This window comes from Elephantulus edwardii, unplaced genomic scaffold, assembly GCF_000299155.1.
Source record: "Elephantulus edwardii isolate Elephantulus edwardi_28Jun2011 unplaced genomic scaffold, EleEdw1.0 scaffold00054, whole genome shotgun sequence".
NCBI classification, from domain to species: domain Eukaryota; kingdom Metazoa; phylum Chordata; class Mammalia; order Macroscelidea; family Macroscelididae; genus Elephantulus; species Elephantulus edwardii.
Window position 1 is genome coordinate 12,781,889 of NW_006399804.1, and position 13,428 is coordinate 12,795,316.

General features: G+C 37.1%; 1 pseudogene; it reads left to right on the plus strand.

Annotated features, from left to right (window-relative positions):
* The window catches only part of LOC102867008, a 123,525-nt pseudogene that overhangs the window by 108,452 nt on the left and 1,645 nt on the right, over positions 1-13,428 (plus strand).

Sequence of the window (13,428 nt, forward strand, 5' to 3'; positions counted from 1 at the left end):
GCTATATTTTCTCTCTCAGTACATAATTCACAGACTATGTATTTCAGTCCACTTAAAGAAAAATTTCAAGAATGCAACACTTGAAAGTCAGGTAATATGCAAGAAATTTATTACACAGATTATCAGTAAATCAGTAATTTGCATGTCAAAATTTAAAACCCAGTCTGTATGATACAGAAAAGTATTATGGTACAATATAAAGATGAGGTGGTCTTATCTGTGCAGACAAACAAACTTAAAGTAACGTGCAGAAGAAATTGTATATTATTTCTTAGCATTCAAAAGACAATAGGCTATATACAAGAAGATAAAGAATTATACTATAGGAATTCTGAAATCCTTTAAAATTGATAACATAATTAACTTAATTATGTCTTAATTATAATGAATGAAATTCATTCCAATAATAATAAAAAATATATACATAAGTAAGTCCTAACTCCATGGCTTTTTGCTATACAGTCTGCTATTTGTTCTACTTTTATTTTTAGAAAAAATGACTGCTGTCTGCTACTGAGTCATTTTCTCCATCTACTTTCTTATCTGCAGAACTTCTAATGTTCAAAGACCTCTTTCCATTTTGTACTGTTATTGATCTAAGTTAATAAGCTGTTACTGCTACTATAATTTCCTTTAAAGCTTTGTTAGTTTCCTGTGAATTTTATTGGAGTTCTTTCCATTAGAAAAATCGACTTTTCAGATTTTTCCATTCTTCACTACCTTAGGTTTCTTCTGAAACTGTATGTGTTATAAGACAATACTCTTTTTATTATTATTATTAATTTCAGTGAACATTTATAGAAATTTTGGATTTCTATTCATTCATTGCTGCACTTTTCTCCCCACCCACCCCTCCCCACCCCCAGTTCGCTCTTCTCTTTGAAAAGTAAAAGAAAAATTCCTTCATTGGTCAATCCCCCCCGCACACCCACACCCCGCCCTGAGTATAGGCCACTCTGCAACCTTCATTCTGGACTCTTTTAATAATCATAATTCCCTATAATATATTGCTTTTAAACTGTTCTCTCCCTCTTAATAATCTTTGATCCTTAAGAGATCAAAGGAATTTTACATACCACCTTAAACCTTTCCATGGTTTTACCAAAGAATTTTACAGACCATAGTCTAGGCTTTAGACCCCCTTTAGACCTTGTTTTCTTCATAGCACCCTGGATTTGATTGGATTCAGAAGCTTTTTCTTCGTTTCCATATGATTTAACATGTAGAATAGATGTAACTAAGAAACTGATATTTGAACTCATTAGTATAAGATTCTCTGTCTGCTTCTGTGCAGAAAGAGCTAGAGAGGCGTGAAGACAGCTGTGTCCAACCTCCACTAACTCCACAAGGGGGAATTAAAACCATCAACAGCATTTAGAACACAAACCCAATTCCCATAAGATCAGATATACCCCTCCCTTCTTACTGATTTCTAATACCAGTCTCTACTGGGTTTGAAATTCATTGCAGTAGCTCACAGACTGCTTACTCATGGTTATGGAGTTTAATGGGGATGCTAACAAGCTATAATTCAGGTTGACCGCTGGATATAATCCCTTAGTCCTGACAGCTTCTCAGGCCCTTTGACCTTCAGTCTCACAGCTTAGATTAGTGTCACAAAGTTCCCTTAGTCTTGCCAATTATGGTGTATTTCCTCAGTTCTCCAGCAAGCTTGGGTACAGGCCTCTGGCTCTGTCCCACAGTGGACTCTGGTTCTCTGCTGAGGCTGCTGCTGCTCATCTTATAGGCACAAGTCTGAGCGGTACAGGAATCTTTGGCCCCGAAGGATGTAAACTTCTTCCTTTTTGAAATCTTGCAGAATGGAGAGTCTACATTTCTGCTGCTAAATCTGCTCAATTTAATGATGAAACTAGCCAATCCCCTTGTGATGTTCATGTTCTTGTCCATGCATGTAAAGTCAAAGTCAGTCAATGACTAGGAAAGCCATTTTTAACAAAACACCCTAGGCGCCACGTTCTGTTATTACCAAACAGTATTATTTTATTCATGCAGATGGATGATCTTAAAGCAAGTCTAAGAGAGTCGTCTTCAAAATATCTACATCTGGATGCAAAATACCAAGCTCTTCAGCAGGAGTTTTTAGCTATGAAAACAGTAAAAAAGAAATGTGAAAAACTAGAGAAGAATAAAAAGAAGTTGGAACAAGAAATCATAAACCTCCGAAGTCATCTTGAAGGAAATATGATAGACCACAGTCAAGTAGAACAGTATAAACGGGCGATTGAAGAAAGAGCGAGGCAGGAGATAGAAGAAAAATTAAAAGAAGTCAATTTGTTTTTACAGGTTAATTTCTCTCTAATGTATTATAATTTATCATATTGAAAAGTATATATTGAACATGTATATTGTACCTGTTTACTTCTTTCTATCAATTTATATATATTTTTAATAGAAGGTAGGATTTGTTTCTCCCTTTAAATACAGTATGCTACTTTATACTGTTATTAGCACTATATTGATTTTTTATAAGAATTATTCTCCTTAGGAAAGAAGAAAATTATTTTTAAAAATCAACTATACTTATTATAATTAGTTATAATTAAGTTGTAATTTTAAATTTTTAAAATTTATTATTTTTTGAAGTATCATATTGCATAAGTAATAAGGTAAGAATAATAGAAATGCACCATTTTTTTATAATTCAGATCTAATTTAGTTGACATTGGTGATTACTATTTTAACTATTTTTTAAAAAACATGTAATTACTCTCTGGATCACTAAAAATTAAAGGAAACAACAATCATTCAAGTTATAATTTTTAAGATGTATCATTTCAATTTGTTTTAGACGCAGGCAATATCTCAAGAATACTTAGAGAAGTTAAGAGAGACAAATAATGCTTCAACAAGAACACAGATGGAATTCAGAATTAAAGAACTTGAATCTGAACTTTGTAAAATAAAAACGTCTCAAGACGATTTTAATAGAGAAGAATTGAAAAAATACAAAGAGCTTTATGAAGACGAATTAAAAGTCCGGAAAGCAATATCAAGTAAACTAAACAAGTAAGTCAAAATACAAGTCATAAAAAAGAAAAAAATGTAATTTGGGAAAATAATGTTGATAAATTAACTTATTCTTAAAATGATAGTCTAAGGGAGCTCTGGTGGTCTAGTGGCAAGAAGCTATACTGCAATCCCAGAGGTACGCGGTTCAAATCCACCGGATGCTCTCCTGGAGAAGGAGGGGCAATCTCCTCCAGTACCAGTCAGATCTGATTTGACGGTACACACACACACAAAAAAGAAATAAAAAAATTAAAAAAAGATAGTCTAGGAGGAATTTCCATCTCTCCCAACATTTACATTTATATGACTTTATTTTTATTTTTTTGGTTAATTTTCGCATATGCTAAATGTAATCGGCTTACTTAAAATGAGTATTGGTTAAGCTTTCTAATTTTATTATTATAAAATTTCTTATCAACATTTCCCTTAATAGAAAAATTGAGAAACTGAACTATTCTGAAGATGATGGTTTGAACCTACACTGGGGGTCCATGGAACAAAGAGGTGGCAGTCTGCTTCCATAAACTTACAGTCAAGTAAACCCAGTGTGACAGTTCTACCCTTTGACATGGAATCTTTGTGAATCAGAATCTACTCAACAGTCCCTAACAATAACTAAAACAAAACCCAACTCATTGCTGTCAAACTAGCCTGTAGGACAGACTAGAATTGCCCAGTAAGATTTACAAGGGTCTAATCTTTACAGGGGGAGCTCTGGTGGCCTAGTGGTGAGAAGCTGTGCTCCAATTCTGAAGGCACACAGTTCAAATCCACCAGCTCCTTTAGGAGAGAAGGATAGGATTCTCCTCCTGAAAAATCAATTGCCTCTGAAAACCCACTAGAGGGTCACCTCTGGGTCAGTTCTGACTCAATGGTACACAACAACAACAATCTTTACTCAGGTGACCTAGTGGTAAGAAGCTGCACTGTAATCTTGAAGGCACACAGTTGGAATACACTTAGCTGCTCCTCTCATGTGGCTTACTGCCTCTGAAATCTCACAGTGGGGTAAACTATAGTCAGTTCTGACTCAACGGTAGATAACAATATTTACAGAAAGAGCTTTATTGGGCTGGTAACTGAAAGATCAGCTGTTTGAATCCACCTGTTACTTGGTGGAAAAAAGATGAACAGTCTCCTCCCTTAAAGATTTACTGCTGATAGAAGGTTACTATGAGTCTGAACTCATTAGACAGCAGTGGTTTGGTTGTGACAGAAGCACATTGGCACATCTTCCCTCTACAGAGGGGCTGATGGGTTTGAACTGCCAACCTTTTATTTAGCAGCTGAGCCCTAACCATTGGACCACTGTCCCTTCTTCCTAACAACCACAAAAGGCCCAGTACTGTAGCTCTGGCATTTTGTAAACAAATGATAAATCTTTGATATTAGCGCTAGAGAACTCTTTCAGATAAACCATTCTTTTAATGTTTTGCACAAAACATTTTATAAGGACATACATGTAAAAAATTAACACAGATGTAAAGGGATACATAGTTCACACAAAGTGGATAAAATAATACCTTGATCTGTCTAACGGAGTGAGGAAGGGCAAGTCCTTTCTCCTCCAATTTGCACAGCCAGGGCTCAGGGCACCTCCAATGCCTTGGTAATGTTTGAGCTTTTTTTAAGTTATTTTTTTCATCACAGATCCCATTGTCTCATTCACCTCTAGAGGTTGTTGCTTTGAAGTCTTTCTCAGTACCTTGTCTTATTTTTCCCTCCTACTAAGTTGATGTTAAATGTACAAGAATAATGTAAGCAAATGACTCAAAATATGTGCTTGAGATCTGATTTTGCTCATTTATGATTGCTTACTAATAAAGACTTTCTAATGCTTATTAAGAAATATTGTCAGTAATAGAAGATGATCTCTTTTAAACCACCTATAATCTATTTATTCCCCCCTTCTTGTTGTTGTTGTTCTGTGCCGTCGAGTCGTTTTTGACTCATAGCAACCCTATGCACAACAGCCCTAAACTCTGCTCTATCCTGCGCCAACCGCACTGCCTCTGACACACCCATCCCAATTACCCCAGTCACCAAATCGATCCATCTCATAGAGGGTCTTCCCCTCCTGCGCTGTCCCTCTACCCCCCTTCTTAACTTTGTTTTAATTATGTGTTAATTAGAAATCTCCCCTTTACATAGATATACTTCTTTAAAACAATTTTAAACCTGTTAAGGCTTAGAAATACACTCTAGCTATCTTTGTGATAAAACATAACTTATTGGGAAATTTCATTTACTTTTTTATTTTTATTACACATTAATAAAAAAATAACAAAAAAATAAAAAAGTAAATGGAATTTCCCAATAAGTTATGTTTTATCACAAAGATAGCTAGAGACTATGAAGGACTGCAGCCTACAATATGGATTGAGGCTCAATGTCAAGAAGACAAAGATTCTCACCACTGGACCAATTGGCAGCATCAGGATGGATGGTGAAGAGATTGAGATTGTACACAGCTTTAGTTTGCTTGGCTCCATAGTCAACAGTCTTGGCACCAGCAGCCAGGAAATTAAAAGGTGCATTGCTATGGGAAAGTCTGCTGTTAGGGACCTCTCCAAAGTACTGGAGTGCAATGGTGTCTCTCTGGAGACTAAGGTGCGTCTGATACAGGCTATGGTCTTCGCAATCACTTGTTATGCATCAGAGAGTTGGACAATGACCAAGGAGGATAGAAGGAGAACTGATGCCTTTGAGCTGTGGTGCTGGAGAAGAGTATTGAGAATACCATGGACTGCTAGGAAAACAAACAGATTTGTCCTGGAAAGGGTTAAACCGGGTGGCTCCTTGGAGGCAAGGATTCTGAGGCTCCGTCTAACATACTTTGGACATGTTGCGAGGAGAGACCGGGGACATCATGCTTGGGAGGGTGGAGGGACAGTGCAGGAGAGGAAGGCCCTCTATGAGGTGGATTGATTTGGTGACTGGGATAATTGGAATGGGAGTGTCAGAGACAGTGCGATTGGCACAGGACAGAACGGAGTTTAGGGCTGTTGTACATAGGGTCGCTATGAGTCGCAAGCGACTCGACAGCACATAACAACAACAACAACAACAACATTACACATTGGTTTGCTCACAAAGTTTGTATGCATTGTGTTCCACACAGTTCTTCATTCATATTGTGTTTGATACAGTCCTTCTCATTATGTTTTGTAAAATCAATCATCATTGAACTATGCCCCCTGTCTGTCCAGTTCCCCACTGGATCTTTTCCATTTCCTTTACTAACTCATCCCACCACCCACCAAACTGTGCGACCCTATGATTTCCTCCCTGCACAACCTCACCGTGCTCACCCTCTGCTCCCTTGAATCTTCATATACATTTTACTACTTATTTTCCTATTTCTACAATAATGGTCATATGCAGTATTTGTCCTTATCAGACTGAGTTAGTTCACTCAGCATACTGCTCTCTAGTTTCTCCCAAGTTATGTAATAATTTTCAAAATCATTGGTCCTGAGTGCTGCATAGTATTCCATTGTGTGAATGTACCACAATTTCTCAATCCATTTGATTGTAGTTGGATATTTGGGCTGTTTCCATGTTCCATTTACTATTATTGTTGTTGTGCATTGTCGAGTCAGAATCAACCCATAGCTGATCCTGCAGTGGGTTTTCAGAGGCAGTTAATCACTCAGGAGGAGATTGCCCATCCTCCCACATAGCAACTGGTGGCCTTGAACCACGTGCTTTCAGGATTGCAGCGCAGCTTCTTGCCACTAGGCCATCAGAGTTCCCTTATTTATTATGGCAACATTTTTAAGAACTGCACTTAACTTAAGGGACAGAGAAACACTTATACTGATTTATTTTTGTAATCTTTCTAGCACTAATGAGAAGCTAGCAGAGATGAATATGAAACTTCTCATAGAAAAACAACATAATAGATCTTTACTGAGCACTCTCTCCACCTTACCAGTCCTGGAGTCACCCTGCGTTGGAAATGCCAATAGTAGTTTACTACTGAATAACAATCTTACCCCAAAAGAGCATGTGTGGGTTACGCCCAAAGAACACGCATTAGTTCCTAACTTTTCAAAACATCAGCCTTCAAATGACAGCATGGACTCCTACTTGACTGAGGTTTGTTACATTTTATTTTCCCCTTCAGTTTAAGGTTTTTGATCTTTTAAAATTTGTATTCAAATGACTTGTAAGCATATTACTGAGTAAAGGCTATCATTTTATGTACATGAGAGACAAAAATGACACAATTTTATACACTATAACAAAAAAAAAAGTATAATACTTTCTGTAGTCTCTAACTCAGTTGTACTGGTGGTTGATGCAAGTTTATGTAGTCCATGACATTTTTTGTATTTATTATGTCACTCAGCATTAAGTGAAGTTTAACTTTGCCTCTTGACATTATTGTAGTGCTAGTAGACTACTGCTTATGTATGTTGCTAATTTTCAATTTCAGATATCAAATTTTAGTTTAACTATGGAATTTCATGTCCTGTATGTCATAGGTAATTTTAGTTTTATTGATTTATACTTGAGTGATTTATTATTGTTGTTATGTGCCATTGAGTCATACCAACTCAATTTGAACTTAAAAATTTATTTAAAACAATTTTATAAAAGATATAATTGCTCTGATTTATATTTATTTTATGTTCAAGGTTTTTGGTACTTCTGTTCATATGTAATGATGAACACAATGTACGGTACACAATTCTAGCTCAGGAAATATATTTTAAATATTTGAAATAGGAAAAATTGTTTTGATTGTATATTTTTACTCCATTCCTGATGCTTTTAAATGTTTTGTGATGATTTATTTATTATTAATGTTCCTATTTATCAAATGTCCAGTTAATTTAACTATAATAACTTCTCCTGAATGTTGTTTTATAAATATATATGAAAGCTAAAACAGATACTGTTAAAACTTTGACTTTTTATAGACAGAACATACTATCTCCAGAGATCATTAAGTTACATTTCTTTCCAACTGCATATAGACTCCTCAATATAGAATCCTCATTTATATTACCAAAGCCAAGCCTATCTACTCTGACTTTTAACTCTGCAGCCCAGGTGTCACAGTGTATGATATGTCAGGCTGCTAACCAAAAGTGTGACTGTTCAAATCTACAAGTAATTTAGTGAGAAAAAGATGAGCATTCAGCTCCGTTAAACATCTACAGCCTTATAACTGTGATGGAAGAGGTCCATTATTTCTTCCCATTCCCAAGAAGGTGATCCAACTGAATGTGAAAACTATTGAACAGTATCATTAAATCATATGCAAGGAAAATATTTCTGAAGATCATTCCAAAATTGCTAGAATAGGACAGTGACAGAAAACAGCCAGAAGTTCAAGCTGGGTTTAGAAGAGGCCATAGCATCAAGGATGTCAGACAGATACTGGCTGAAAGCAAAGAATACCAGAAGAATGGCTATTTGTGCTTTATTGGTTATACAAAGGCAATTGACTGTGTGAACAACAAACTATGGCTAACTTTGAGAAGAATGGGAATCCCAGAGCATTTAGTTGTACTCATACTGTCCTCTGAACAGAGCAAAGGAACACTGCATGGTTTAAAATCAAGAAAGTCATGTGTCAAGGCTATGTCCTTTCTCTATAGCTATTCAATTTGTGTGCTCAGTAAATGGTTTGAGAAGCTAATTTTATGAAGAATGTGGCATGAAGATTGGAAGAAGACAGGTTGTGATTAAACAAACACTAATTACCAAAGATCAGATGAGTTGTGAAATGGCATCCAGAATATCCTCCATGAAGAAAACGAAAAGTCATTTCTAAGACAGGAGAAAAAGAAAAGACCAAAATGAGTGTCAGAAGACTCTGAAATTAGAATGTTGTTGTTGTTGCCATCAAGTGATGTGTGTCGTCAGCTATGACTCATAGCAACCCCATGAACAGCACATTTGAACCCTTCTCTATACAGTAGCATCCCAATGTCTCTGATCTAGTTGAACCCGCTTTTTCTCTTTCATTGACTCTCCACCTTTTTCCTGAAAGGACCAACCTCTCCTAACAACATGACCAAAATTTGTGAGACAAAGTTTTACCATTCTTGCCTCTAAAGAGCACACCCAAGTTGCACTTTCTCCAAGACATATTTATTTTTTCTCTTGGCTTCTCATGAGAGGTATTCAGTACTCTTCTTTAATACCACAGCTCAAAGGCTTGGATTCTTCTTTTCCTTATCCTTATTTATTGTCCAACTCTCAGATGCAAAGCAAGTCATTGAAAAGACCATGGCTTGGGTCAGGTACTAAACTGACATTGTAGATTTTTAGTACTTTGGGGAGGTCATTAACTGCAGATTTTACCAATGCAACATTTTTATTTGACTGTGTCTCGAAGGAAAATTAAGTCATTGATAACTTCAGTCTTTTCTCTACTTGTCATGATGTTCCCAGTAGACCCAATAATGAGGATTTTTTAAATTATTATTAAATTTTATCAGTTTTAATGAACATTTAAAGAGATTTTGGGTTTTTATTAATGATGAGGATTTTTAAGGGATTTTTTTTTAAAAATGCTGAGATAGAATCCATTCTGAAGGCTGTAGTCTTTGATCTTCTGCAGCAAGTGTTTTAAATCACTTCTTTCAAAAAGCAAGGTTGTCTCAGCTGTATAGTGCAGGTTAATGATGAGTCTTTCGCCAATCCTGAAGCCACATTCAAATTCATAAAGTCCCCAAATAAAGGAAAGAAATGCTAAAGTAAGTTGTTTTAAAGGAAGATGTCAAAGGGCAACTTGAGAAGACAAAGCACAATATTATACTGACATGTGCAAAGAGCTGGAATCCTAAAACTAAAAGGGAAGAGCATGCTCAGCATTGCTTAAGTCAGATGACCTGAGAACAAATTAAAGTCTCCAACTGCAATCCTGAAAGAGTCTATGGACAAGGCACTGGATGATTCAGATGCATCTGAGAAGATGGAAGGAATATTAGAATAATCATGCTTATTATTCATAAAATAAATTCAGAATTTTCAAGAACTATTTTCTATTATCAGTTATTTGCTCTGTCTCTTTCTGCAACTCATTTTTACTACTAAAGCAAATGCCTAGTACTCATCTTTTCACCCCCCTTTAAACACATAGGTAATCGTTTCTCTTCTTCCTATTCTGTTTTTGTGTCTTTAATTTTTTCTCCCCACTTGATTACAAGGTCTTTAAATGTATGCATGACTCTGTACTTCATTCTTTCACTTCTTTATTAGCACTTGATCCCTGAGTTATTTTCCCCAGCAGCAATAATCATGTTTTCAACTACTTACCTACATTCCAAAGAAAGGTGACCAACAGAGTGTAGAAACTATAGAACTATATCATTGATTTCACATGCAAGCAAAATTCTGCTGAAGATTATCCAAAAACGACTGGAACAGCACATCAGCAGAGAACTGCCAGAAGTCCAGGCTGGATTTAGAAGGGGTTGTGGTACTAGGGATATTGTAGCTAATGTTAGATGGATATTGGCTGAAATCAGGGAATACCAGAGGAATGTCTATCTATGCTTCATTGATTATGCAAAGGTGTTTGACTGTGTGGATCATAACAAACTGTGGCTGACTCTGAGAAGAATGGGAATCCCAGAACACTTGATCATGCTAATGCGAAACTTATACTTGAACCAAGAGGCAGTAGTCAGAACAGAGCAGGGCAACACTGCATGGTTCAAAATTGGGAAGGGCGTATGCCAGGGATGTGTCCTTTCTCCCTACCTTTTCAACCTGTATGCAGAACAGATTATCTGGGAGGATGGGCTCTATGAGGAGAAGTGTGTCATCAGGATTGGTGGAAGATCCATAAACAATCAGCATTATGCAGATAACACAACCCTGCTTGCTGAAACTGAGGAGGACCTGAAGTGCCTGCTGCAGAGTGTCAAGGACTGCAGCCTCCAATATGGATTGAGGCTCAGTGTCAAGAAGACAAAGATTCTCACCACTGGACCAATTGGCAGCATCAGGATGGATGGTGAAGAGATTGAGATTGTTCACAGCTTTAGTTCGCTTGGCTCCACAAACAGTCTTGGCACCAGCAGCCAGGAAATTAAAAGACGTATTGCAATGGGAAAGTCTGCTGTTAGGGACCTCTCTAAAGTACTCAAGAGCAACGGTGTGTCTTTGGAGACAAAGGTGAGTCTGGTACAGGCCATGGTCTTTGCAATCACTTATTATGCATCAGAAAGCTGGACAATGACCAAGGAGGATAGAAGGAGAATTGATGCTTTTTGAGCTTTGGTGTTGGAGAAGAGTGCTGAAGGTGTCATGGACTGCTAAGAGAACAAACAGATTCATCCTGGAGAGGGTTAAACTGGGCTGCTCCTTGGAGGCAAGGATTCTGAGGTTTCGTCTGACATACTTTGGTCATGTTGTAAGGAGAGACAGTTCCTTGGAGAAGGACATCATGCTTGGGAGGATGGAGGGCAGGCGCAGGAGGGGAAGGCCCTCTGGGAGATGGATTGAGTCGGTGACTGGGGCAATTGGGATGAGTGTGTTGGAGGCAATGAGATTGGCACAGGACAGAGCAGGGTTTAGAGCTGTTGTCCATAGGGTCGTTATGAGTCGCAAGCAACTCGACGGCACATAACAACAACAACAATGTCACCAGAGCTCTCTTTGGTGGTTTAGGGGTAAGGAATTGTGCTGCCAACCCAAAAGAAGGCAGTTCAAATCCGCCAATTACTCTTAGGGAAGAAGACAGGCAGTCTCCTTTTGTGTGATTGAAAACCTGCTGGAGGGCCACCTATGAGTCAGTTCCATCTCAGCAATACATAATAACATTGCATTTGAGTAAATAATTTATGACACTTGAGTATTTCCTTAGAGAATGACATGAGACATTTTAAAAATATCAGTATTTTAAAAATATAATAGTACTGAAAATATCAAGGACTACATGTAGCCTTCAATAGGGATTGCATGTCAGTATCAAGAAAACTTAAAAATCTTCACTACTGGACCATTAGAGAACATCATATTAGGTGGAGAAAAGATTGAAGTTGTTAAAGATTTCATTTTGCTTGGATCCACAGTCAACCTTCATGGTAACAGCTGTCAAGAAATCAAAAGACATGTTGCATTGGGAAAATCTGCTGTCAAGGTCTTCTAAAAATTAAAGTGTACCTGATCCAAGGTATGACCTTTTCCGTTACTTCCTGTGCATCTGAGAATACTGAATAAGGATGTCTTGAGAAGAAATGATGTCTTCGAATTGTAGTATTGCAGAAGATGGCTGAATATCCCATGAACTGCTAAAAGAGCATGCAATTCTGCCTTGGAGGAAGTACAACCAGGGAGCTCCGTAGAAGCAAGCAAGGTTAAACTGTCTCACATGCTTTAGGCACATTGTCAGGAGGGACCAGTCCTTGGAAAAGGACTTCATGCTGTGAAAAGTTGAGGGTCAGAGAAAGAGAAGACGACCAACCATCAACTAATGGATTGACACAGTAATTGTAAAAGCAAATTGAGATGATCAGAGATTGCAAGGATTGTATAGGATAGGTTCAGAGCTGTTGTCCACAGGGTCACTATGAGTCATAGATGCCTCAGTGGCACCTAACAAAAACTGAACATATATTAACTGGAAATGAATGTATATCTGTTGGGAAGTATACATGTCTTTATCAAACCTACACACACACACACACACACACACACACACACACACACATTCCAAAATTACTTTCCAACCTAAAATCTCAACTTTCATTTCATGTTAATGTTGTTGAATGAACATATATGTGTATTTATTGTGTCTTACTATGGTTTTTGCATACAGACTTCCTGATTTAAAAATAGCAAAATGGAACAAAAAACCTTCATCTTTTGCCAGCAAGATTTTTCACATGACATTAAGAAAGTGCCATTTTCTTCATTTTATGTACTTTAGAGTCTGCTGCCTAATTAATAGCACAGAAGATACTTTAAGATTTTAGTTTCTAAAAGTAAAGAATGGAATTCTCAGTTTACTTTTAAGGAAAACAAAGTTTGAAAAACTAGATTCATGTTTTATAGAAAGGAATGTTTTGTTAAGAGTGTCAATGTAATGAATTCAGTGTAAAATATGACGAATTATTTAATCCTTTGGCATTGCGATCAGGGAGCTCTGATGGTGCAGTTTGTAGGTACTTGCATGCTAAATCAGAGGCTTCACCTCTATGGTGGTTCAGATCCACTTATGGTTCTGAGGGAGAAGGGTGAGCAATCTCTTTCCTTGAAATTGACAGCCTCCCAGAAATCCTCCAGAGGGTCACTTATGTGTCCTTTCCAGAATGATTGAGTAAGTGATACTGATACGATCAAACACCATTCTTTTGAAAAATTATCCTTATATGTCAATATTTGGATCTTGATCACCTTAAAGTAAGCAACATTTTTTATATTTTCATA